At 38.5% G+C, this 25,727-nt stretch overlaps 1 protein-coding gene across 3 annotated transcripts in view; it reads right to left on the bottom strand.

Annotated features, from left to right (window-relative positions):
- The window catches only part of foxb1a (forkhead box B1a), a 46,852-nt gene that overhangs the window by 11,446 nt on the left and 9,679 nt on the right, over window positions 1–25,727 (bottom strand). The window contains exon 3 of one of the 3 annotated variants that reach the window (XM_057836620.1): window positions 13,139–13,252. The exons of the other annotated variants lie outside the window; for them this stretch is intronic. The gene's annotated coding sequence lies outside the window, so the exon portion shown is untranslated. The remainder of the gene's footprint in view (window positions 1–13,138; window positions 13,253–25,727) is intronic. 3 annotated transcript variants of the gene reach the window in all.

The following is a 25,727-nucleotide window of genomic DNA, read 5'->3' as shown; positions in this document are numbered from 1 at the left end:
AAAAAAAAAAAAAAAAAAAAAGACAATACCAGGTGTGTGTTTCATAGTGGCAGGGCAGCTTTAAACCACTCCTCAGTGATTGAGCACACACCTGACTTAAATTGTTTGGAAAAAATTGGTTTCAACTGCTCCTTAAGTCTCCTTAGGCAGAGGGTTCCCTTACTTATTTTCCCCCCTTCTGTCATTGTTTACATGCTATCCTAATCAAAGTATGAAAACCTATAAATGTTTGGGTGGTTTTAGTCAAAGCAGACACTGTTTTTACATCTGTGTGATTTTGACAAAGATCAGATCACATTTGATGGTGATTTTAAGCAGAAATGTGAGAAATTCCAAAACGTTCAGATACTTTTCCATACAACTGTACAACCGTGTTCCCCTTTTAATTTATGTTTTAATTGGGCGGTAACGTATGCTCTTGTAAGACTTAAATACAATCATAACAAGCCTCACAAGTACACTGTATCCCAAAATGACTTTTCAGAGAAACACAAATAAGCAATGTCACACGAATACGCTGTATACTGCTTCTGCATGCTTGACCAGCTCACTGCTGAGAGGTAATAGGCATGACACATTTCCAGGCACTAATTCATTTGTTTAGTAATATGGGGAGCTAACCTGCACTGTGGTGAGGAAAACATAAAGGTCTCGTTAATCCACAACTAATCAAAAAGGGCGCAGGAAACGAGGATTTTGTTATAATAATTAAGTTGAGGCTTGGATATTTGTACATGTAGGGAAAATAGTAACACATCGGAGCATCATTATTCCTCAAGACTTCAATGTCAGAGTGGAGATGCAACCCTGTGCTACAGGCAGCAGAGGACCACGGAGAGCATGGCGAATTCTGAGAGAAGAATATGTATTTATGTGTCTGAAATCTTGTTGATAAAGGGCACTTGAAGCAACATTCGGTATAGGGGATTTGTCAGTGAAGGCTAGTGGCAACACAGCAAATGAACTGTGATGTTGATTAGTGTAGGCCCTTAAGAGGCGACACTTGAAACTAATGCTGTTGACTCTGACGTGTTCAGGAGCAAGTACTTCAGCGGTAGCAAACCATTTGAATTATACTCAGGAATAATACACACGGGCTGCGGCAGGCACACAAAAGAATGCAATTACATTTCTGTCAAACAAATTTGATCTGGAGTTAAGGTTTGGGTTATTATAACGGACTGATGGGAAGGAACAGAAGAAATCCTATGAAATGTCAAGTATTGCCCCATATCAAGAATCATCACCATTGGTCACACAGACGGCGAGCTCCATGGAGATATTAACATTCTTTTCAGCTCGGGAAATGTTCTGTTCCCCTGCCTAATCCAACACTATTTACAATCACAAATGATTAACTTTCTGAAGAAAATGTTGTTGTTGTAAAAACTAGGAGGATAAAGTACTTTGAAGAAGTGTCACACTGAAGATAAAAAACATTTGGAGCAGCTTTAAAAGTAATGACTTGGTGATGAAAATCACTAGGTCATGTATTAGTCACTGTTGCTCATATATGACCATTAATACATGGTTATAGGACTATGACTACAAGGGATGTGTGAACAAACTTTTGAAAAAGAACATAGTTTCTTTTTATGCAGAATGAGTTGCATGAATGAGGGGCCATTCACCTGACATTAGTTTCAGTTAAAGGCAAAACAATTTCTCCACTGGTTATATTTACAGTGTGGGAAGTAAGTATTTAGTCAACCACTAATTGTGCAAGTTCTCCCACTTGTAAATATTAGAAATATCTGTAATCTGTAATTGTCAACATGGGTAAACCTCAACCATGAGAGACAGAATGTGGAGGGGAAAAAAAACAGAAAATCACTTTGTTTGATTTTTAAAGAATTTCTTTCCAATTTAGAGTGGAAAATAAGCATTTGGTCACCTACAAACAAGCAAGATTTCCTGGCTGTCAAAGAAGTCTAACTTCTTCCAACGAGGTCTAACGAGGCTCCACTCATTACCTGCATTAATGGCACCTGTTTTAACTCTGTCCACAATGTCAGTCAGTCACACTCCAAACTCCACTATGGCCAAGACCAAAGAGCTGTCGAAGGACACCAGAGACAAAATTGTAGACCTGCACCAGGCTGGGAAGACTGAATCTGCAATAGGTAAAACGCTTGGTGTAAAGAAATCAACTGTGGGAGCAATTATTAGAAAATGGAAGACATACAAGACCATTGATAATCTCCCTCGATCTGGGGCTCCATGCAAGATATCATCCCGTGGCGTCAAAATGATTACAAGAACGGTGAGCAAAAATCCCAGAACCACACAGGGGGACCTAGTGAATGACCTACAGAGAGCTGGGACCACAGTAACAAAGGCTACTATCAGTAACACAATGTGCCGCCAGGGATCCAAATCCTGCACTGCCAGACGTGTCCCCCTGCTGAAGCCAGTACACATCCAGGCCCGTCTGCGGTTCGCTAAAGAGCATTTGGATGATCCAGAAGAGGACTGGGAGAATGTGTTACGGTCAGATGAAACCAAAATAGAACTTTTGGTAGAAACACAGGTTCTCGTGTTTGGATGACAAAGAATACTGAATTGCATTCAAAGAACACAATACCCACTGTGAAGCATGGGGGTGGAAACATCATGCTTTGGGGCTGTTTTTCTGCAAAGGGACCAGGACAACTGATCTGTGTAAAGGAAAGAATCAATGGGGCCATGTATTTAAGGATTTTGAGTGAAAATCTCCTTCCATCAGCAAGGGCATTGAAGATGAGACGTGGCCGGGTCTTTCAGCATGACAATGATCCCAAACACACAGCCAGGGCAACAAAGGAGTGCCTTCGTAAGAAGCATTTCACGGTCCTGGAGTGGCCTAGCCAGTCTCCAGATCTCAACCCCATAGAAAATCTGTGGATGGAGTTGAAAGTCCGTGTTGCCCAACGACAGCCCCAAAACATCACTGCTCTAGAGGAGATCTGCATGGAGAAATGGACCAAAATACAAGCAACAGTGTGTGAAAAGCTTGTGAAGAGTTAGTTACAGAAAATGTTTGGCCCCCGTTATTGCCAACAAAGGGTACATAACAAAGTATTGAGATGAACTTTTGGTATTGACCAAATACTTATTTTCCACCATGATTTGCAAATAATGTTTTTAAAAAATCAAACAATGTGATTTTCTGTTTTTTTTTTCCACATTCTGTCTCTCATAGTTGAGGTTTACCCATGTTGAAGATTACAGGTCTCTCTAATATTTTCAAGTGGGAGAACATGCACAATTGTTGGTTGACTAAATACTTATTTGCCCCACTGTATGTACAAATGTCATCTACGATTTGAAATGTTTTGATGTTAAGATCTCAGAGATTATTTCAAACAGTTGTAAAATGTGTTTCTCTCAGTACTTGTCATTGTCGAACAGCTGTAATCCTATATTTCTCTCTTTCAGGGATGAAATCTTGGGTTTGTGCCTCAGACTCAAATTACATGTCAAGACTCACCCCTCAAGGCTTATGAGGCCACTTGGATTTTTAACATTCGGTATTTCTGAACAAGCTCTCCTTTTCTAACCTGAGGAGGTTATAGATTATACTATATGTAACCAGTACGATTTTAAGTAATTTTGTCCAAACAAATTAAACATTTTTTATGGCATTAATTTATTGTATGTTGTTTTGTACGTTAGTTAGTCATTTGTTTATATAAAAACACAAGAAAAGAATGTTTCCACGTAATTTTTCAAAATGTTTTTGAGGTTTAAATTCTGCTGCAGTAATGAACAGGTCTCATATCAGCAATGTTATTCAATCATTACCGTATTTATGTCCTCATCCCAGTGACAGACTTCAACAGGCGCTAAACCAACTCAGGTAATATCGACTAATAAATGGGCACTAGTAAAACGCATTTAATCGGGATGCCAAAATGATTAATTGCGCACTAAAATCCATGTGAGGCCTCCCAATCGTTGGGGGCAGTGAAAAGGCATTCTGCTTCTCAGCATAACTGGTACCAAGACAAGCCGTTATGAGAGTCTATCCGTGGAATGGGATGAATAGCAAATTAATAATTAGCCATGTAATTTCTCCTCAGGAATTACTGTGCCGCAAACTGGCTGGTGAATTTAATTATTAGCACCCTTTTTGTTTCCATGTCCCTCTCATTACTGTCAGGATTGATGTAACGTAAACTTCATTAAAAATTAAAGCAGGAGTCTTAATTATGAGGCTGCACTGACTGAAGTTAGAATTAGCCAACTCAGTGATGTGCAAATGAGAGCATTATTTAAGAAACATGCTGGAAGTAGTTATGCTAATTTCAAGAGTTCACAGTAGCAGACCTTTTCACTTGCACTTGCATATTCATTAAACACACTATGCAAATTTAATGTAGCAGTCTTCGTAATGCCTTGTTAATTTATTCAGATTTATCGAGTACGACTTGTAAAAAGTACAAATTTAATTACACTATCTCCTTGGAATTTAAGGGATATGGCCAAGGTTTTAAACTGTGTAAATCAGGAGTCTGGAGAAAACGGGAATGAAAGGACACTGCTGTTAATAGCCAAGCTTGCAAGACATGATGATTTACCTAAGATATGATCCAAGGAAAAATACCTAAACTCCAAAAAGCATATAAAGTTGTAAAATGATGATAAGTTAACACGGATATCCCTGCCATAATATACTGTCCAGTTCATTTAATAAAGATGGGGGACTTTAAATACAGAGTTCACAACTTATCCATTGCTGACAAATGATTGTTTTGGGCAGCTGGGCAGTTATATGCATTTGTGCAAGAAGACTTTAGACATGAAGCTTAAGAAAAATGGTTCAGACTAAGCAGTTAGATATATTTGGGGGAAACTTTTAAATAGGTTAAAAGCCAATAATTAGACTGCGGCCAAAATGTTAACATGACAAATTTCTGAATGTGTTGACTTGGAAAAATGTCTGGCGGTCAATACACAATTGTGTTTGCATCGCTACTGTGTATTAGACTTTAACAAGTTTATAAAGAACAACATTAATTTAAATTTAAAATAATGTTTTTCAGGGGAAATCATTGAGCAAATCTTTATAGTAGGGTTGTTCCGATCATGTTTTTTTGCTCCCGATCCGGATCATTTTAGTTTGAGTATCTGCCGATCCCGATATTTTCCGATCCCATTGCTTTTTTTTTTGCTCCCGATTCAATTCCAATCATTCCCGATAATTTTCCCCGATCATATACATTTTGGCAATGCGTTAAGAAAAAAATGAATAAAACTCAGACGAATATATACATTCAACATACAGTACATAAGTACAGTATTTGTTTATTATGACAATAAATCCTCAAGATGGCATTTACATTATTAACATTCTTTCTGTGAGAGGGATCCACGGATAGAAAGACTTGTAATTCTTAAAGGATAAATGTGACTTTGTATATTGTGACTAAATATTGCCATCTAGTGTATTTGTTGAGCTTTCAGTAAAATACTGTAGCCATTTAACTATTCTGCCCAAATGCATGATTGGAAGTGCAACCATGACTGTGCATATTGGTACCAATTGCTATATCTTCTCTGCGTTGGGAAATAACATATGGTGTTAAGAAAAAGATCAATTACTACCTTTCTTTACCACATTGCTTCCCACGATATTTCTAATCGTAGGGAGAGGGATTGTAAGGCTTTAGCCAATTAAAAAAAGGCTCCAAAGGCTGCCAAAATTCGCTCTACTCATATTACGCTGCCTTTTAGCTCTATATATACTGTAGGTAAAACGGCGCCATTACAGATTGAACGCGACAATGCGTGAGTTGGTCGTGCAGCGCATGCAATAGAAATAGACATACAATTAGAAAACGATCTAATTAAAAAATATATATATATTAAAAAAAGGCATGTCCGATATTTTTTTGCCGATTCCGATACTTTGAAAATGACGTGATTGGACATCTCTACTTTATAGTGTATATTTTGCCAGTCATAATACTACTTGTAGTATCGAAATACGCTAATTGATGGATGAGATTTTTTTTAAAAAGTAAAAAATAAAATTAAAAAAAAAAAAAAAAAAACCTTATGATCCTAATAGATCCCATTCATAAGATAACTAAGGCTACGTTCATACTACAGGTTTTAATGCACGAATCCGATTTTTTGTCATATCCGTTTTTTTGGCGTGCCCGTTCAGACTGCCTTTATCCATTGAGACCGTTCAAGTATTACGCATGCGCACTAATTCGCAGTCCGACACGCGCTAAGCAAGAAGACCCGCATGCGCAGAAGCATCAATACAAATGACAGACGTCATCCGTCATTCCAGGGATATCATATTTTGCTTTTCAAAAGGTGGACACAAATAACAGACATAAATAATCCCCGTTTAGGCTTATATTCAAAGTTTATATGGCTCGATAGCATGCACGCACTGTCCGTGCACGTCACACACACATACGGGCAGTTTGTCCCGTCTCTCGGCCGTGGAGGCAATGTTGAAATATTGCTCACTTGGAACAGAGAGAAAACTGAGCATTCTCAGGCTTATCCTCAACCCATTTTTATTTTTTATGACTATTGTCAAGCTCAGCCCTTCCCCAAAAGCCATGTTCACTGCAAGCTAGGTGCATCGCTACGGTAACGACTCTCTCGCTATTTGATGACGTAATTGCTGCATTAAATCCGATTTGCGGGACTGGACAGTACAGACCGCCGCGACAGTCTGGAAAAATGTGGTCCAGATCGGATTTAGACCACATACGAAAGTGACCCAGATCGGATTTGAAATGGTCCCGTTCTATGCGACTTGTCACGTTCAGACCGTCAAGTTAATGCCTCACTCGAGTCGGAAGAACACAAAAAAATCGGATTCGTGCATTAAGACCTGTAGTATGAACGTAGCCTAAGTGTAGGGCTAGGTTCAGACCGCAGGTCTTAATGCACAATTCCAATTTTTTGGTCATATCTGGTTTTTTTTGGCATGCCCGTTCAGACTGCCTTTGTCCATTGAGCCTGTCCAAGCATTACGCATGCGCACTAACTTGCAGTCCGACAAGTGTTAAGCAAACCGACCCGCATGCGCAGAAGCATCAAAACAAATGACTACACATGCTGGCTGTACATCATTTTGGGTGATCATGTTTTGATTCCACAAAAGAGGACCCAAATAACAGACATAAATAATCCCCATTTAGTCTTATATTTAAAGTTTATATGTATTGATGGAACGCATGCACGCCCTTTGCGTGCATGACGCACATACATTAAGTCAGTTTGCCCCGACTCTCAGCCATGAAAGCAATATTGAAATACAGTAATGCTCATTTGGCCAACAGAAAGAAAACCGAGTAAACTCAGGCTTATCCTTTTTTTTCATTTCATTTCATTTTTTATTTCGTTTTTTTTTAATAACTGTAGTCAAGCCCACCTCCTGCTTAAAAGACAGGTTCAAGCTAGGTGCTAACGCTAAATGCGCAGCTCCATTGCTGCCATAGCTTCCTGCCTCTCTCGCTCTTTGCTGACGTAATTGCTGCATTAATTCCGATTTGGGAGACTTGACAGTTCAGACAGCTACCAGAGTCTGGAAAAATGTGGCCCAGATCGGATTTAAACCACATACGAAAGTAGTGCTGCAACGATTAATCGATTAACTCGAGTATTCAATTAGAAAAAAAATATTCGAATTCAATTTTGTTGCTTCGAGTATTCGTTTAATTAAAGTAGTGTTGTAATGTTTATTTTGAAAGTGTTTGCATTTAGTTTTATTGATTAGAGTGGATACACTGCCCTCTGGTCTGCTTCTTTTCACATGGCTGAATCCAACAGCTCCCTGTTAAGACCAATGAAAGCTAAGTTTTTGTTTGAGCTAATGTTTTTTAATGCATTCATAATTTGATTCATTGGTATATTTAGCCATTTTTTGTGGGAATATGTGTCTGAACCATTTGTTAAGAGCATTGTAAAAAACTAGCATTTTATAGCATTTAAGCTAGCTGACTTTGTCTATGTAAGATAGCCAATTGCTCTATTGTTGAACATAAATCCTCATTAAAAAAAAAAACAAAAACTTACACCGTTTGAGGCTCAGCTCAGGTATTTTAATTTTCATGTTCCTTATCCAATTACTCGATTATTCGAACTAGTCAGTCAATCGATTAATCGACTATTAAAATATTCGATAGCTGCAGCCCTATACGAAAGTGACCTAGATAGGATTTGAAATGCTCCACTTCTATGTGACTAGTCCTGTTCAGACCGTGAAGTTAATGCCTCACTCGAGTCGGATAAACACATAAAATTTGTGTAAGATTTGAGCATTAAGACATGCGGTCTGAACCTAGCCTAAGTCAAATTAAATATATATATATGTTGTTACAATTACTAAATTAAAATTATTTAAAAATGTGTTTGATGGGTGTAAAGTCACTTGAGATCTGGATGAAAAGTAATACAACATGTTTTTTTTTGGGGGGGGGGGGGCGCAAAACCAATTTTTATATTGTATAAATTGTTCACATCTACTAGTTTATAGTTGGATTTAAATGAACACCGTATTTCTCTCACAAGATAAGAGAGCTTGGAAAGCTTGTGTACTGTGTAGCCAAATAATCTTGTTAGCTTGAAGTGGTGTGGTCAGTTGTCAGTGACTGGATGTAAGCCCTCCGGGACAGCATTAAAAGACTGAATGGGAGGAAAAACACCAATGCGAGAAGCCCAATCATTGTGCTGCAACCTGCAGACAAGCACTGAGGGCCACACAGCTCTGACCGAAGCCACACACAAACACCACTCCAGGAGATAATTACATTGACTGGTTGTCTGTTAGTCTTGTCTGTGCATCCTCCCTTGGGACGTGTACTTGGCACTGTGTGTGTGACTGCACACCATAATGGTCTACAGGACGGTAGTGAAATCACCCTTAACAGCTTCTCTTAATAAAAATTAAAAGGTCTAACACAGCAACCAAATAAATACAAAATGCTTTTTAAATATACTCTCCACCGTTATAGTGTTATATTTATTTTTCAGGAACCGCCACACATTTAATTGCACGCTCCATATGTGGAAAAAGCACTAAAAAGCAGCAAATGTAAGTGCCTGGAAAGATTTCAGATGTACCATAAACACTTCTGAGTTGATTACATAAATATTGCATTACTCAATTATTTATGTGTTATTAATTAGAAAACATTTACTTAAAAAGGAAAATATTTGCAAGTACCCTACCGGGCCCTCTGCTTAATACATTGAAGCATACTTCATTTGCATAAACATATAATATTATGTTTACGGTTTAATTTGCATATTTGGGAATCGTAAATAGAATGTGTGCACACATACAAGTACTTAATACTTCAAGATATCAATTAGTTGTTGCATTTTGCCTGGGAAAAAAAATCTTTTAACATGCAATAAAAATTAATAACTGAATTTAAAAAAAAATGTTCATTGCACACAGTCTCACGAGAATGGCTATACACTGTCATATAGAGTATATCCCAATGTTAAATTGACAGTATGTATCAAGGGCAGGTGTCATAGCATATAAGGTAGTTGGTTTTCAAAGACAGTGATTGTACAATCAGGCTATTAGAACAACCCCTGCTGTTTTCCCACATTATTCTGATGAATGTCAAAATTAAAATACAGCCCCTATTCAACCCTATTGAACCTCCGACTAACAGATGACTTAATATATGTCCTTCATCATCTTCAGTGGAATCATTTCCATTTTTCCTCACTAAGAGTGACAGATGTGAACCCTCTCATTGACCATAATTAATCTGTGTTTAGAATGAACCGGCCGCAGAGTAGAGGAGGTATATAGCCCAGGGTCTGAGGGCCTCCAAGACCGTTCGAGCTGTCTGGCTCCATGCTTCTCAGTGTAATTATCCCATTGCCGTGAATAATGGGACAAGGGGGATCAGAGGGATGCTTTGATAGAGATGAGATTAGTTTAATCAAGTTCATTGCTTGGGCAAGCCACCGAATCTCATCATCTCTCCTCTCAAATCACCACAGCCTCACCCCACCCACCCGAGCTCCCTTTACCTGTGCCACATTAGCCGGAAAAATTTATGGCATCGTTAGTTTTAAGCGCCACCTCTGATAGGACAATGCATTGTTTAAAGAAGAGAATTCTGTGACGTAAGCGGATCGTACAATATAGGGCTTTAACGGTTCCAAATTTCAATGCAGGTGAAAGTCTTCAACTCTCAACAAACACACTACCAATTTGCCTTTGAATGGCTGCCTGAACATTGTGAATGATTTCAGGGACAAATTTGTTTTTAACAGTTTAGGCCGCGGGTCGGGAACCAGTGTTTTGAGAGCCGCATGCGGCTCTTTATCGCTGCCCTAGTGGCTCCCTGTAACCATTATTAAAAATGTTTGAAAATGGAAAAAGATATTTAAGGGAAATATATTTTTTGTTTTGATATGGTTTCTGTAGGCGGAAAAAAATGACACAAGCATTCTTAATGTTTTCCAATGCTGTGAAAATGTGTAGAATAAATATTAAATTTCAACATTTCTGTCAACAAAGATTTGCGTCATAGCCTGCGACACATTTCTATCAGCAGGGCGGGATACCAGGCAAGTGGCTATTGTAAACAAACCGGCAACCGTGATTCCATTACTTCTGAAGAACTTAGAAGAGCGCAAAAATAGATTTAAAAAGTGGATTGCATCGCCAAACTCCACTACTGTTGCATGTTTTGTTGCAACCTGGGAGATAATAAAGCGTGGAAAACCGTTCACAGATGGTGAGTACATGAAGGAAACATTCATCAACACATCAGAACACCTATTTGCAGACTTCAAAAACAAACCGAGATAATAAAGAAAATCAAAGACATGCCCAGATAAGGGGCATGCTATGCACGTTCTATTTTGTTGTTTTTCGAAACCCTCAAAATAAAAATGACATCAAAAATCGATAAAGAAGATTTTCAAAGTATCGGAATCGGCCAAAAAATATCGGACATGCCTTTTTTAACATATATATATATTTATTAATTAAATCGTTTTCTGATTGTATTTATCGTTACAGACAAAATGTCTTACACTCATACAGAGTCTTTAGATTTGGCTTAAAGTAGGGCAAATTGATTGCGTTAACGGCGGTAATAACATTATAATATTTAACGCAATTAACGCATGCACTGCACTACCCACTCACGCATTGCCGCATTCAGTCTAAGATGGCACCGTTTTACGTATACATAGAGCTAAAAGGCATCGTAAAATGAGTAGGGAGAACTTTGGCAGCTTTTGAAGACTTTTTTTAATTGGCTAAAGCCTTACAATCCTTCTCTCAACAATTATAAATACTGTGGGAAGCAATGTGGGGAAGAAAGGTAGTGGTTGATCTTTTTCTTAACACCCTATGTTATTTCCCAACGCAGAGAAGATATATCAATTGGTACCACTACGCACAGTCATGGATGCACTTCCCATCGTGCATTTGGGCAGAAGTTAAATGGCTACAGTATCATTTACTGAAAGCTCAACAAATACAATAGATGGCAATATTTAGTCACAATATACAAAGTCACATTTATCCTTTAAGAATTACAAGTCTTTCTATCCGTGGATCCCTCTCACAGAAAGAATGTTAATAATTTGAATGCCATCTTAAGGATTTATTGTCATAATAAACAAATACAGTAATTATGTACTGTATGTTGAATGTATATATTTGTCCGAGTTTTATTCATTTTTTTCTTAATGCATTGCCAAAATGTATATGATCGGGAAAAATTATCGGGAATGATTGGAATTGAACCGGGAGCAAAAAAAAGCAATCGGATTGGGAAATATCGGTATCGGCAGATACTCAAACTAAAACGATCGGATCGGGAGCAAAAAACATGATCGGAACAACCCTAAAAATCTGATTTCTTTATTACATTTCCATAATTTCATACAAGCAATGAAACAATTCTTTAATATTGTATTGAAGGCAAACTTGATGTAGCATCATACAATAGAGTGGCCAATTGGTGCATTGGATACACTGCAGGGAAAATAAACATTCAATCATGAAGGCTCATTATGTTTTTAGCTGACTTAGTCATTTTGATAGTAGGCTAATATAGCTAATATAGATACATATAGCATGTGATGCCTTCATTATTAGGCTTTTTTAAGGCTGTTCATTTTTTGCGGCTCCAGACGTTTTTTGTTTTTTTTTGGTCCAACATGGCTCTTTCAACATTTTGGTTTGCCGACTCCTGGTTTAGGCAAATTAAAAAGCCAAAGATGAGATACATAATTGTGGGAAATTATGCGGCCTAGGGTAGGGTAAATGAAATCAAATCATCATGTCAAATCAGTCGTCATGTGGAAAGAAGGAGCCAATTCCATGTCAAGTCATGTATGTACTTACGAATTAAAATCTCAGTCAAAGAGTACTGTGCTATTAGGGTATTGAAAAGACAGTTTCACACAGGCATAAAACAGTTAGCTTTTACACTCATGCAGTAGCATTTTAGTGAAATAGCAAATACGCATTGCATATGCATCGTATTTTCCGGCCAGTGTGCAGATGATCCTTTTGAAACTTTGCAGGGTATTAAATGAAAAAAATCCTATCAACACCAGTTTTAGAAGATTGTTATTGTGTAAATATTGTACAAGTTAAATTGATAACTTTATCCTGTGTCGACACACTGCTCAATAGCTCTGTAGGCAAACAAGACTGCTATTGCAGCAAAATTGGTGAGTCATTTATCAAAAAAGACATTGGATTAATTAAGCCTGGGGACTAAATTAGCCTCCCTCCTTGCTCATCAAGGTGTACCCTTGGTTTCAGTGTGAAGGAGGGGGTTGAAGGCTCCATGCTGGTGATGAGGCATGAGGGATTTGCTATTGCTAGCATGTATTTAACTTGGTAGAATTTGTTTTCTGATTGAGGCAACTATGATTCTGTTGACAATTACAGCAAAAGACATAGAAAAGGTTAGAAAGGCCTTTGACTGTTCAATACAAATAGAAAGGCCCTTTGTGTAATGCTAATTTGAGTTATTTTATTCAGTTCATTATTGAACTCATTAGTCTAGGTTTTAAGTGACTATTGTACTTCAAATATATTTCCTGAAAAGGTACGTTACAAAAATTGTTTTGTTTCAAATGATACATTTTCACAATAAACTAACATACACATTGTGTATTCTCTTACTGTGGACTGAGTTCATTAGTCGGAGGAATCTTGTCCCTAGACGAGTCACTAGAGGGGGTCAAGCTTTTGATGAATGGACAGAGTTGCTTGTAGCCCCAGGCAAGGATTCAGCACCTCAAGAGGCATAGATGACACAACTGTGTTTAGTGCAAAGAACTAGAAGAAAAGAAAGGAGGAAATGAGGGGGAGAGACGGACAGAGAGAAAGCGAGGGATGAATTTGGATTACCCAGGAGTTGCGTCTCCCCCGAGTCCAGCATCCGAGAGACATTAGGAATCTAATGTGCTATTATTCTCCATCACCCCCCTAAGCCTAAAACATCTGTCCTTGGGGTGTCTCTGGTAATAGACATGGGCTTTCGGACCCTTGGCTGAGACAAGATAGCAGCTTCTACAAGGGCCCTTGACGTCCCGCCGACTTAATCCGCCAGTACTTCCACAAAATTGACATTGCCTAGAGAGTAAAGCAATCAGCCGACACGGTGCGACACAGCATTCTTATTTCTGCTGCAGAAGGGAAGAGCTGACCTTTAGGAGGTCTGGCAAAGAATTTCATTTGTCTCAACAAGTTTCTTAAGGAATTTACTTGCCTTTTGATTTTCTCAGCGCTTTGCAGATGGATCAGGTCAAAATAATATTTTTCATGATGAGCAGAACGTAATTTCTTACATGATTGGAAACACTGTTAAAGGCACGATCAGATGTATGTAGTCTTTAGAACATTGGGGTAAATGATCGGTTCATGATCTAGGACAAGGGTCTCCAAATCGGTCCTAAAGGGCCGCTGTGGGTCCTGGTTTTTGTTCCAACCGATCAAGCACAGATATCTTAACCAATGAGGTTTCTGGTAAAACATGCAGCACCTGACTGCGATCAACTGATTACACTTTTAAGACACCACATTGGTGAAAATGTGTTGTCTTGTTTTGTTGGAATGAAATCCTGCACCCATTGCGGCCCAATGTGGAATAGTTTGGAGACCCCTGGTTTAAGATATCAGGATTTAAACCGTTGTCACATTTTTGAGTCCGGCCACAGACAAGAATTAACAAATTGAGAACAAGTGCTGAAAAGATGAACATGCGCGGTCTAGTGTTGCAACGATTAATCAATTAACTCGGGTAATTCAATTAGAAAAAAGCTTCAAATTTAATTTTGCTGCTTCGAGTTCGTTTAATTAGAGTGGCGTTGTAATGGTTCGTTTTGAAAGTGTTTGCATTTGTTTTATTGATTTGGGTGGATACACTGCCCTCTAGTGGCAACAGTGAAATTGACATGAGTCAATTAACATGGCTGAATCCAGCTGCTCCATGTTAAAACTAACATAAGGTAAGTTGTTGTTTGAGCTAATATGTTTTTTATGCATTCAAAATAGAGTTTATAGGTATATTTAGCCATTTTTTATTTTTTGTGGGAATACAGTGCTGGCCAAAAGCATTGTCACCCGGCAATTCTGTCAGATAATGCTCAATTTCTCCCAGAAAATGATAGCAATTACAAATGCTTTGGTAATAATCAGTGTTGTTAATAACGGCGTTACAATATAACGGCGTTACTAACGGCGTTATTTTTTTCAGTAGTGGGTAATCTAATTAATTACTTTTCTCATCTTGGCAACGCCGTTACCGTTACTGAGGACGGAAAGGCATGCGTTACTATGCGTTACTATATTGGTCGAAAAGTCTGAGGGAGACGGACTCACCGAGACGAAAGAGCAGAGCAGGAGCGGGGAGGAGGCAAGAAAGTTGTGACACCGAGCAAACGCGATGCTAGGTAGCTCCAATAATTCATGTTGTAGCCGATAGCCGACAAACTACGCCCGCATGTTATGGTAGATATGGTAGACATGGTAGATATCACATGTACTGTATATAGATATAACTAGATGCAAAATGACAGCCGCCATCTTAAAGCAGTAGGCTTTTTAGGACGGCTCTGTTGTAGAGAACCTTCCTCGCTAACCTAAGTAACTTTTTATCTAAAATACTTCTAAATCGGCAAAATCTTGATTTGAATCTATCTTTAAATGATGAAACAGTTTTAAAACTTTCATATGTCGAAAGTAGAGAGAAGGGAACTAATGCAATAATGGGAGCAATTTTAACAACTTTTAACAGTTGATTCAGGGTAAAGGGTAAATTAGGGTAAAGAATTGGGCTCGGGCCAATTGTACCAAAAACCTCCACAAAAAACTTCACATAGTATGGCCATTTTTTTTTTTTTTTTTTTTTTTTGAGGAAAAAAAAGTAATTATCACCAATTACTTTGCCAAGTAACTAATTACTCTTACATTCAGGTAATTGAGTTAGTAACGCAATTACTTTTTGGGAGAAGTAATTTGTAACTATAATTAATTACTTTTTTTCAGTAAGATTAACAACACTGGTAATAATATCTTCATTTATTTTGCTTGCAATGAAAAAAACACAAAGGAGAATGGGGGAAAAAAATTAAATCATTACCATTTTACACAAAACTCCAAAAATGAGCCCAACAAAAGTATTTGCACCCTTTGAAACATCATGTGATGCTTCTCTAATTTTGTGTATTTAACAGCATTTGCTACTTACCTGTGGCACATAACAGGAGGTGGCAATAACTAAATCACACCTGCAGCCAGTTAAAATGGATTAAATTTGACTCAACCTCTGTCCTGTATCCTTGTGCGTACCACATTGAGCATGGAGAAAAGAAGATAAAAAAACTGTTCGAGGACTTGAGAAGCACAATTGTGAGGAAGCATGGGCAATCTCAAAACTACAAGTCCATCTCCAAGGACCTGAACGTTCCTGTGTTTACCGTGCGCAGTGTCACTAATATGTGTAAAGCCCATGGCACTGTGGCTAACCTCCCTAGATGTGGACGGAAAAGACAAAATTGACAAGAGAATTCAACAAAAGATTGTGGATAAAGAACCTCGACTAACATCCAAACAAGTTCAAAATGTCCTGCAGTCCGAAGGTACAACAGCGTCAACCCGTAGTATCCGTCGGCGTCTGAATGAAAAGGGACTCTATTGTAGAATACCCAGGAGGACCCTACTTCTGACCCAGAGACATAAAAAACCCAGGCTGGAGTTTGCCAAAACCTACCTGAGATAGCCCAAAAGGTTTTGGGAGAATGTTTTCTGGTCAGATGAGACAAAAGTAGAGCTTTTTGGGAAAAGGCATCAACATGGAGTTTACAGGGGGAAAAAATGAGGCCTTCAAAGAAAAGAACACGGTCCCCAAAGTCAAACATGGCAGAGGTTTCCTAATGTGTGTTGCTTTGCTATATCTGGCACTGGACTGCTTGACTGTGTGCATGACATTATGAAGTATGAAGACTACTAACAAATTTTGCAGCATAATGTATAGGACCCAAGCTGGGTCTCCCTCAGAGGTCATGGGTTTCCAGCAGGACAATGATCCAAAAAAACACTTCAAAAAGCACTAGAAATGGTTTGAAAGAAAGCACTGGAGACTTCTAAAGTGGCCAGCAATGAGTCCAGACCTGAATCCAATAGAACACCTGTGGAGAGATCTGAAAATAGCTGTTTGGAGAAAGCACCCTTCAAATCAGACCTGGAGCAGTTGGCCAAAGAAGAATGGTCTAAAATTCCAGCAGAGCATTGTAAAAAAAACTCATTGATGGGTACCAGAAGCGGTTGTTTGCAGTTATTTTGTCTAAAGGTTGTGCTACCAAGTATTAGGCTGAGGGTGCAAATACTTTTGTCCGGCCCATTTTTGGATTTTTTTTTTTTTTGTAAAACGATAATGATTTAATTTTTTTTTTTTTTTCTCTTTTGTGTTTTTTCAGTTCAAGCAAAATAAATGAAGATATTACTACAAAAGCATTTGTAATTGCAATCATTTTCTGGGAGAAATTGAGCATTATCTGACAGAATTGCAAGGGTGCCAATACTTTTGGCCAGCACTGTATGTGTTTGAACGATTTTCTTTTAGCATTTTACAGCATTTAAGCTAGCGGACTTTTGCTATACAAGTTAGCCAATTATTCTTTTGTTGTACTTAGATCCTGATGTATTATTTTTATTATACAATTTGAGGCTAAGCTCAGCTATTTTAATTTATTTTTAAATGAAAGTGCCACCCAGCAGAGTTTGAAGAAACACTCGGAAAATTTATTTTGTATTCGCATTGAATGCTCTTTGCAATTGCAATCTGAGCAAGCCTTTGTTTTAGATATCCTGAAATTTATTCTGCAACGCATTAAATGTTCCTAATCAGTTTACTTGATTATCCGAACTATTTAGTTGATAGATTAATCGACTACTAAAATAATATTTACAGTAGCTGCAGCCCTTGTGCGGTCTGACTACTGTCAAGCTGCTACAAAGCAATGGACAAATCCCACAGCAGCACTAACTCAAGAAATGTGAAATATGTAACATATATACAGTATGTGGGGTGGCCCCTTTTGAAAGACATACCCAGAAATGTCCAAGTTTTATTGGAAATAAAAAGTTTGTGAGTTAATTACTATTAAACTCTTAATCAGCCAATCTATAAAGCCCATCTCAGCAATGTGTTAACTGTTGTGTCATTACTCCACTGGCATCTGACGCTGTCATAGCAACAAACGAAGACCAACTTGGAGACATAAGCCCCTTTCAGGCTTATATCACGGTAAATTCCGGTGTAAGGTGACACGTGATTTACCCGTGTCACGGCTTTCATACATGGAGAGATGTCCTGGAAATAACCCAGATTGGTCACTTTCATACTTGTCCCCTGTTGGCGACTCGAAGCTCTCTGTTCGGGAAGGCAGATGGCGGGATTTTGTAACCCAGACATCACGTCATTTTTGGTCGGCATCGGCAACAAAACAAACCACATATTTCCGAAGATGGATGATGGACTGTCTCTTTCTCGGCTGTGTGATCCAGTAGCAATTTGATTTCGTTATGTTTCCAGTTTAATTTTGCTATTTCCAATTTATCATGTTGATAATTGTTTACCAATTTTCGTCTTTGTGAAGAAAGAGGAAATGACGATCGACCCGCCGTGATATTTACGTCACCAGCTTTCGCGCTGTGACCCGGGAAATAAATGCCTGCTTTCATACATGCCGCGTCCTGGGTAAGTCCTGGACATTATACTAGGACGCGACCCAGTAAATGTCTGTGTCATCTCCGTGTCAGTCGACCCGGGAAATTGTTTTCACAAATAAGGGCTACCCTTTTAAATCCCGGGAATTAACCGAAGTTCCTGTATGTGTGAAAGGGGCTATAGGGACACACCCTACAGATGCATAGGTAAGCCATTTTAAACCTAACACAAAAAGAAATCCTGACTTTTCCTCATGTCAGAGCTTTTGGGCAAGTGTGCCATACACATACACCCCGGTTGATGGTTTTCAAATCAGTAATGAGCATTTTTATGTAGTTAAATACAATAAATACCTGAGATTATTGTATTATTTAGTTGTTACATGAGTGTAAAACTAACTATATTTGTTTTTGTAAAATGCCAATTGGGTCGCTTTTCCAAAAAGACATCATTCATGAATCATGCTGCATAACCGGTTCATTTATTTAAACTGAGAAAATTGTGATTCTGAAAGGCGTTGGAACGAAATAAGCTTGGTTATAGAAATTTAGTTTTACAAGGCATTTTTTTAACGTACGACAAAGACTCAGCTCAATGGGGTTGTAGCAGAGAGTAGAATAAATGGAAAACAGAATCACATGTGGCTTTGGGTTATTCCTGGGATGTGTTGACAATAGCCCACGTGAAGAATCTAGTTAACCTTTTGGCTTTAAGGACCAAATGCTGGTAAATTCCACAATGATGACGGTTTGATCCCGACATAAATGAAACGTCTGTTTTCATTGATCCCTCTCTGATCCTGTGTATTGCTTGGTAATTTCCCCCCCACAGATCAAATATGCTCTGTTGAGGTGATATTTCTCTCAAAAACAACTTGTGACAACATGACATTGTAGCCTAAAAGTCAGGAGGAAATTTCTTCCTATTAGAATATTAAAACTACACTAAATTAAGCATTTTTCCATGTGTTCCCAGCATTGGAATAATTGTTTTCACATGACCATCGATAGAATATTCATGATATTCATATTTAACATGAAAGATCAGTTAATGGAGGCCTACTATTTGATGTTGTATTTCTGCTAAGTGAATTAAATCTAGTCAAAGAGCACTGATATTTGTCTTAAAGGCTTTTGCACCCCCAAGGTCTCATTATTAATGCGTCCCCTTAAATGAAAAGAATATATCTTGATTCATTAATTATTGATGAGTGCAGAGGGGGGGAATACTATATGGGCACTGATTAATTTAAGTGAAATAATATTTCAATGGTGCAAAAGACAGGATAACGACAACTCTGCGGTGCCAATTTTCCAAATAGATCCATCATAGAGAGTGGATGGGACTACACAGCCTGTTGAGAAACTGTTTTTCTCAGCTATGCTTACGTAAAGTGTCAACTGAGCAGATGGCCAATCTTGGTCCTTCCACTCGCTGGTGTTTCAGTTGAGCAATTAAAAGTTTGAGGCTGTTTTTCTCTCTCTTCCCCCTACTGTACAGATTGCAAACATGACAAAGGGTCAAATATCTGCAAGGGGAAAAGAGTGGAACAACTGTTCCAGCAAGCCGCTTTGGACTCAGCTGGTGTGCAAACAGACGAGAATTCACCTGCAAGAGGATGCGTAATCACCCAACACCGGAGTGAATAATTAGTGCAATAATTACCCAGCTCCAAATGAATCTGCAAGCTGGTCTCCCTTGGATTGGCGTTAAGAATAACAGGTGTTGTAAGTGCCTCGAAGGGACAGAGATTAAAGATAGTTTCGTTATCCTGGTTCTCCTTCAGGCAAAACTGTTCTGTATTTTATCCTGTCACCCAAAGCAAGGGTCGTGCGGGGGCCCATTTTCCCCCGGTTTGGCAGTTTCGGGAGCGATAGGCTTTTGACAGAGAACGAATGTTGTTTAATCTGGGAGTATGAGCTGTCCTTGAGCTTCCTGGACACAACGTGTCCACATAACCGCCAGCTATGAGGAGTTAGGTTGGAGTAAGGCTCATTACTGGCAGCCACATGCTTTTCTTTGTGCTGAAAAAATATGGACACAGTGTAAAGCAAACTCATATTGAGTTCTGTCAAGTGTTGCAATACTGTTTACAAATCAAGTTCCAAATTCAAATAAGTTGTTAGGATATTTTCCGTTATTAAATATTGTTTAGCATCCTTTCTAATCACAAAAGGTGAATAAATGAAAAAAAAAAAAATGTTTTTTGTTTCTTTTTGAAAGAGTGGTTGCTACTTTATTGGGTCTCCTTGGAAGCCTACTGGCTGTATATATATTCCGTTTTGACTAAAGCAATGAAGCAAATGAGCCTAGGGGTGTTTGTTCTCGTAAGAATTACTTAAGACTTGTCAAGATGCCACAACTCGTGCTTGGGTTCCCAGGCTCTTTCTCTGTTTGTTTTTCCAGACTTCCTGTGTGTGTTTTTGAAATGGCTACAGCAGGTGGAACGGATCTTCGACACCAAGAGTTAAAATATTTGTTCTCAAGCCTAAGCAGTGTGTATTTTGTACAAGCGCTTATAAATGATCATTGCATTTGAGTGCAACTGAGCGGTATGCCCAGACATTGTTGTAACACAAAAGGATTGCCCTACACGCAAAGCTATTTATTCCCATTTCCATTTCGATATGACGAGAATATGTCTATGCAAAATCAAGATGAATGTGCAGTTGAAAAAGACATTGGTTGATTATAGTATACGCATGACATCCTGCACTTTATCTTTTAGGGTGCCCTGTTGTCTTATAATGTTGCATCATTAGTTTCCCTGACAATGATTTAGCTTTAAGCCTGCTACCCCATTGACCTGCGCTGTGTTTAAATGTAACCTTCCTTTAGTCCAAGCCATCATTTGTCACTTCTAAGCGGTCAAATACACACAAATTGCATACAAACTGCCATCCCCAATGACAGCAATACATAGAGGGGCTGCAAAATAGGAGAAAGGGAATCACCTGCATCTATTACATTTACATGGTCTGGGAAGGTTAGCAAGTCATTCCTGAAAGATAACCACCTCTAATTTCTTTGGGGATGATGGGACCTTGGTTTGGCTGCCAAGCTTGTGTTCCAGGTCAGGGGCCCCTGAATGTTAACTAAGACCCGCAGGAGCAGGTCAGCAGGCAGGCCAAGGGACCGAAGGAAAGCCTTTGCCCAGCTCGTATGCTGGCGGCCAGCAATCCGTGCAGAAAGTCGTCATCCATCTTTGGCACAATGCTAATGAGCCATTGTGGAAGAGGTCTGCAGTGATGAGAGCTATCCAGGTGGTGCCTCCCTGTGGTTAAGCACACAACCAACCTGCTTCCCTACTGTATCTCTTGCAAAGGTGACATAAATGTTTAGGGTACTCACAAGTACGCGTTTCTCCTTTGACCATTTTATAAAAGCTTTATTTCCGCACTATACGGCGCATTGGAGTATACGGCGCACCTTTAATGAATGGCCTATTTTAAAACTGTTTTCATATATAGGGCCCACCGCATTAAGGCGCAGTAGTAGTACTGGTTGGGGTTGTGATGGTGCTGCGCTAAAGGGAATGTCATGCCATGATTAACCAATATTGAACCATATATAAGTGACTGTATATATACTTTTTATTTTCTATGGGCTAAAAAGTAACAAAAGAATCCAGAAATACAATGGCATTGCCAGAAGACACCAAATACTGTGTAGGTTTTATACTCAGCAACAGTCCCGGAAAAAGTGGAAGAGGAAGTACTGTAAACGGTACTGTACTGTCACATGTTTGGAACTTTTGTCCAAAAAATCTCAGTGTTGGATAGGGACTCGGTATCGGTAGATTCTCAAAATCAGGTGACTCAGACTCGAGTGCAAAAATATGCCATCAGGATATCCCTAGTTCTTAGCCTTTCTAAAGGCACCGTCGGGCTGACATTTAATTAAGATGAAAACCGGCCCACACGCCACAGCCACCCTCCGGTGGTTTGCACATGCTAAAACTACATTACCAACAATGCAACGGTTGCTGCTACTTCACAACAGCGCAGCCAGAAGGCTTCGGCTTCATTATTCATGAGCAGTCCGAGTGGGTGTTTGTTTTTAGATACCCCTCCCAAATAAATGGCTAAACGGAAGGTGGATGCAGAGAAGAGACAAGTTTCCGAGGTACTTCCACTTTACTACCATATGTCTGCAAGCAACTTCCGTTTTAGAATTTGTCCATCCAAAACAGTGGAGCTGGAGTAACATTACTCATCAAAATCCCTTAAAAAAGACCATTTGGAAATACCGCATTCATCTGCCATCATCACAACAGAGGAGGACATGTTCATGAAGGCAGATGTGGAAACCACCACAAAAACCGTGTGTTTTTGTAGCCATGTTGCCGCTGTGTTATGGAAGGTATGTTCTTCCTATCACTGCATTTTCATGTGTCCGGTGCTAAAAAATACTAAAGCTAAAATCTGGTGCATGAAACGACTTGTAGCCTTTGATGTTATTACGATGATGATTTTAATTATGATTATCTTTGATATTATTTACTACAACTACTGTATCTGCTGCTAGCCTGTTGCTAATCAGTACGTATAGATGGCACAACTATGTCAACTCATAAACGCAAGTGTTACAGGTTTTTTGTTTGTTTGTTTGTTTGTTTGTTTGTTTGTTTGTTTGTTTACAGGTGGAAAACGCTGTTAGGCAAGGGAAGATAAGTTGATGTGCCTCACAGCAACACTTACTGTACGTTGATGGACATAGATTGAGACTACGTCGTTCTACCCGGGGGCGGCCGAGAGGCTGGGGCTGGAGGCGGAGTCTCGCCTCGCTGCGGACCATCAGCTCGATCCCGAAATCCAACTACGAGCTTTTTAACTGCAGCAACTTTAAGATAGGCAATTGGAGCTGGAATTACCGAGGACAGCGGGAGAAAGCCCGTCTGGATGTCAGGTGAAAGTTTGACGAAGCTCCGGAGCTCTGCTGTCTGATATCACATTCTCGTATGCTATTTTTCCAATAATTTCATAAATTGTGATTTATTGACCTGTTTTGCACATGCGCCAATCGTTTTAAATAAAACAAGAAATGGAATCATGTTGTCCAACTGTTTTATTGTAATCAGTATCTGCAATAAAAAAGAATGACATACTACTTTTGTTTATATGTACATACCATGTAGTATTTCCTTGTAACAACAAAATCCGTGTCAGCCCTTCTGCATTCGGCAAATGTAATATAATTTGTAATATAACCTCATTTTGGCCACTCAAGTAGCTGGCGTATCAATCTATACCTCGCGTCAACACAGCTGACAGGTTGTGATCATTTTGTCCACGAGTGATCAACGAAGTGATAAGGACAATCATACAATCTCTTCTATGTCTCATCTACATCTTGTGGAATCCATTTTTGGAGACTCCGTGGGTTCCTCTGGCTTGATTTTGCAGTTTTAACTTCGTCAACACACTGCTAACTTCAGCCGCAACTCACAAGGTTTTTCCTAAACCGGAAGTTCGAAGCAGAAATTTTCCAAGATGGCGCCGCCCATATTCCGCTCAGGAAACTTGTCTATATGGGTTTCCAGACAGGTGGGAAGCAGAGTACATGTTCGTGGAGGTAAAAGACAAACAAGTGTGTTTTATGTGTCAAACCATCACACAAGTGAGCATGACAGAGCATTGACGTATATTTTCAGTTCTGTAATTCAGTTAAATATTTACATTTTTTCTACTTTTCCATTAATAATGCATACAATTTAATTTGTGCAATTATCTTGATATTAAACAAGATGTTTTGTTTTCGAAGGACATTTACATTTTTTCTATTTGCCTGGTGAAAATGTTTTCACTAGAAATTACTAACAGAGCCATGAGAAAATATTTCTTTATTCATTTGTTAAACATAAAATGTGTTAGGTTTTGGTTCAATGGGTGATATGCAATCATTTTAATTAGTTTTAATAAATGTTGAACCGGTTCAACCCTCAGCATATTATGTGTATTTATTTGGGGTAGAAAATAGGTGGGAATTTTTTTTTCTTCTTATTTATACTGTAACTAATTAGGTCAAAAATATACTGGTCCGGCCCTCTTGAGATCTATTTGCTGTGAATGTGGCCTGCGAACCAAAATGAGTTTAACACCCCTTGGCTTAGAGTAATGGAATATTGTAAGAAAGCATGAACATTATATGAATGTGCATTACTGAAAAAATAAAATATTCAAATGATCATTTTACCAGATGACACTGACATGTATATAATTTTGCAATACATACAATATTTAAAGTACCTAACTGTAATAAACAAACAATGAATTTCTCTTCTGCTTTCATAGCATGTTAAGACAATTTATGTACAAGAATATATTCCTTATTGTGTAATTTTTCAGGAACACACCTCATAAAAGCTACAAATTTAAAGGACAATACGCCATCATATTCTTGATCAATGTGTCTGATGTTATCTTCTCTAATTGGGGTTCCAATGAAATGGCCAATTAAAAAGGGCTCCATTGCTTTGTTAATAAAGCAGTGACTCGGGGGAACATTTGGCTCGCAGTTAATTATGCAGCATTCTCAGACTCTCTTTTGGCCAAATGTACAGTACTGAGACAATAAAGCTGTTATTGTACTGTGCTTCCTTTTCATATTTGCATAACAGAAAGAGCGAGCATGTGTTTTGTTGCTGCCGCCACATGGAAAAGCTCACAGTGAGGGAGTTAGTTGTTTAAGCAGAGATGCATTAACAGATAATACAAACTCACGGGATTCAACTCTGGTGACATAAAAGGTGGGAAATATTGCCAGATTTTTTTTCACCCAACAAGAAGGCAAGCGCACATATGTTTATACTGTGGATATTTTAATTTACTGTCGTGTCACTATAACAGCATCTGTAAAAGCCAATGTCCACAAATGACAATTTTAGTCTCAACTAAAATTCACACTTTTGTTTTAGACAAATTATTGAACTGTACAATATTCAATTTCTTTCCTTTCTGGGACAAATTAAGCTTGAACAGCATGAACAACAGGAAGATTCCTTTCCGTTAACCATATGGTTTGAAGCATAAGGTCCCCAATGTTAATGGGCATTTATATATGGCAGAAAACACAGACAAGGCTGAAAAAGCAGTTTCTGCTCTTGCACCCCTCTTTAAAATAAACTGCTGTATTTTAAGCCAAAAGAACTCTTGTGTTTGATAGAACAATATGTTTATATGCTGCCATAGCAGTTTCACGGTGCATTAAGCCCCTGAACTATTTTTAATTTGTCCGTTTTACCCTGGAGACCCCTGTTTGCAAACACCGCGCAACCGCTTTTGTTTCAACCCAGCCATTAAAAGAAGGTAAGTAATTATATTTATTATTCGAAATGTCAGATTTTTAGCTTAGAATCATTCATTGATGTCTAATATTTAGTTTAAGAAAAGACTTCATAAAATTAATCACTCGCATATTTTAAACTTTTAAAGAAATTACGTCACAATGAAAAAAATTGCGTCTCTAAATAGGTCGTGGATATCTATCTCATAACTAACGCTTAATTGTATATATATATATTTTTTGTGACTGTCGCAT

This window comes from Corythoichthys intestinalis, chromosome 5, assembly GCF_030265065.1.
Source record: "Corythoichthys intestinalis isolate RoL2023-P3 chromosome 5, ASM3026506v1, whole genome shotgun sequence".
NCBI classification, from domain to species: domain Eukaryota; kingdom Metazoa; phylum Chordata; class Actinopteri; order Syngnathiformes; family Syngnathidae; genus Corythoichthys; species Corythoichthys intestinalis.
The sequence above is the reverse complement of the archived record's forward strand: the minus strand, read 5'-3'. Positions and strand labels throughout refer to the sequence as shown.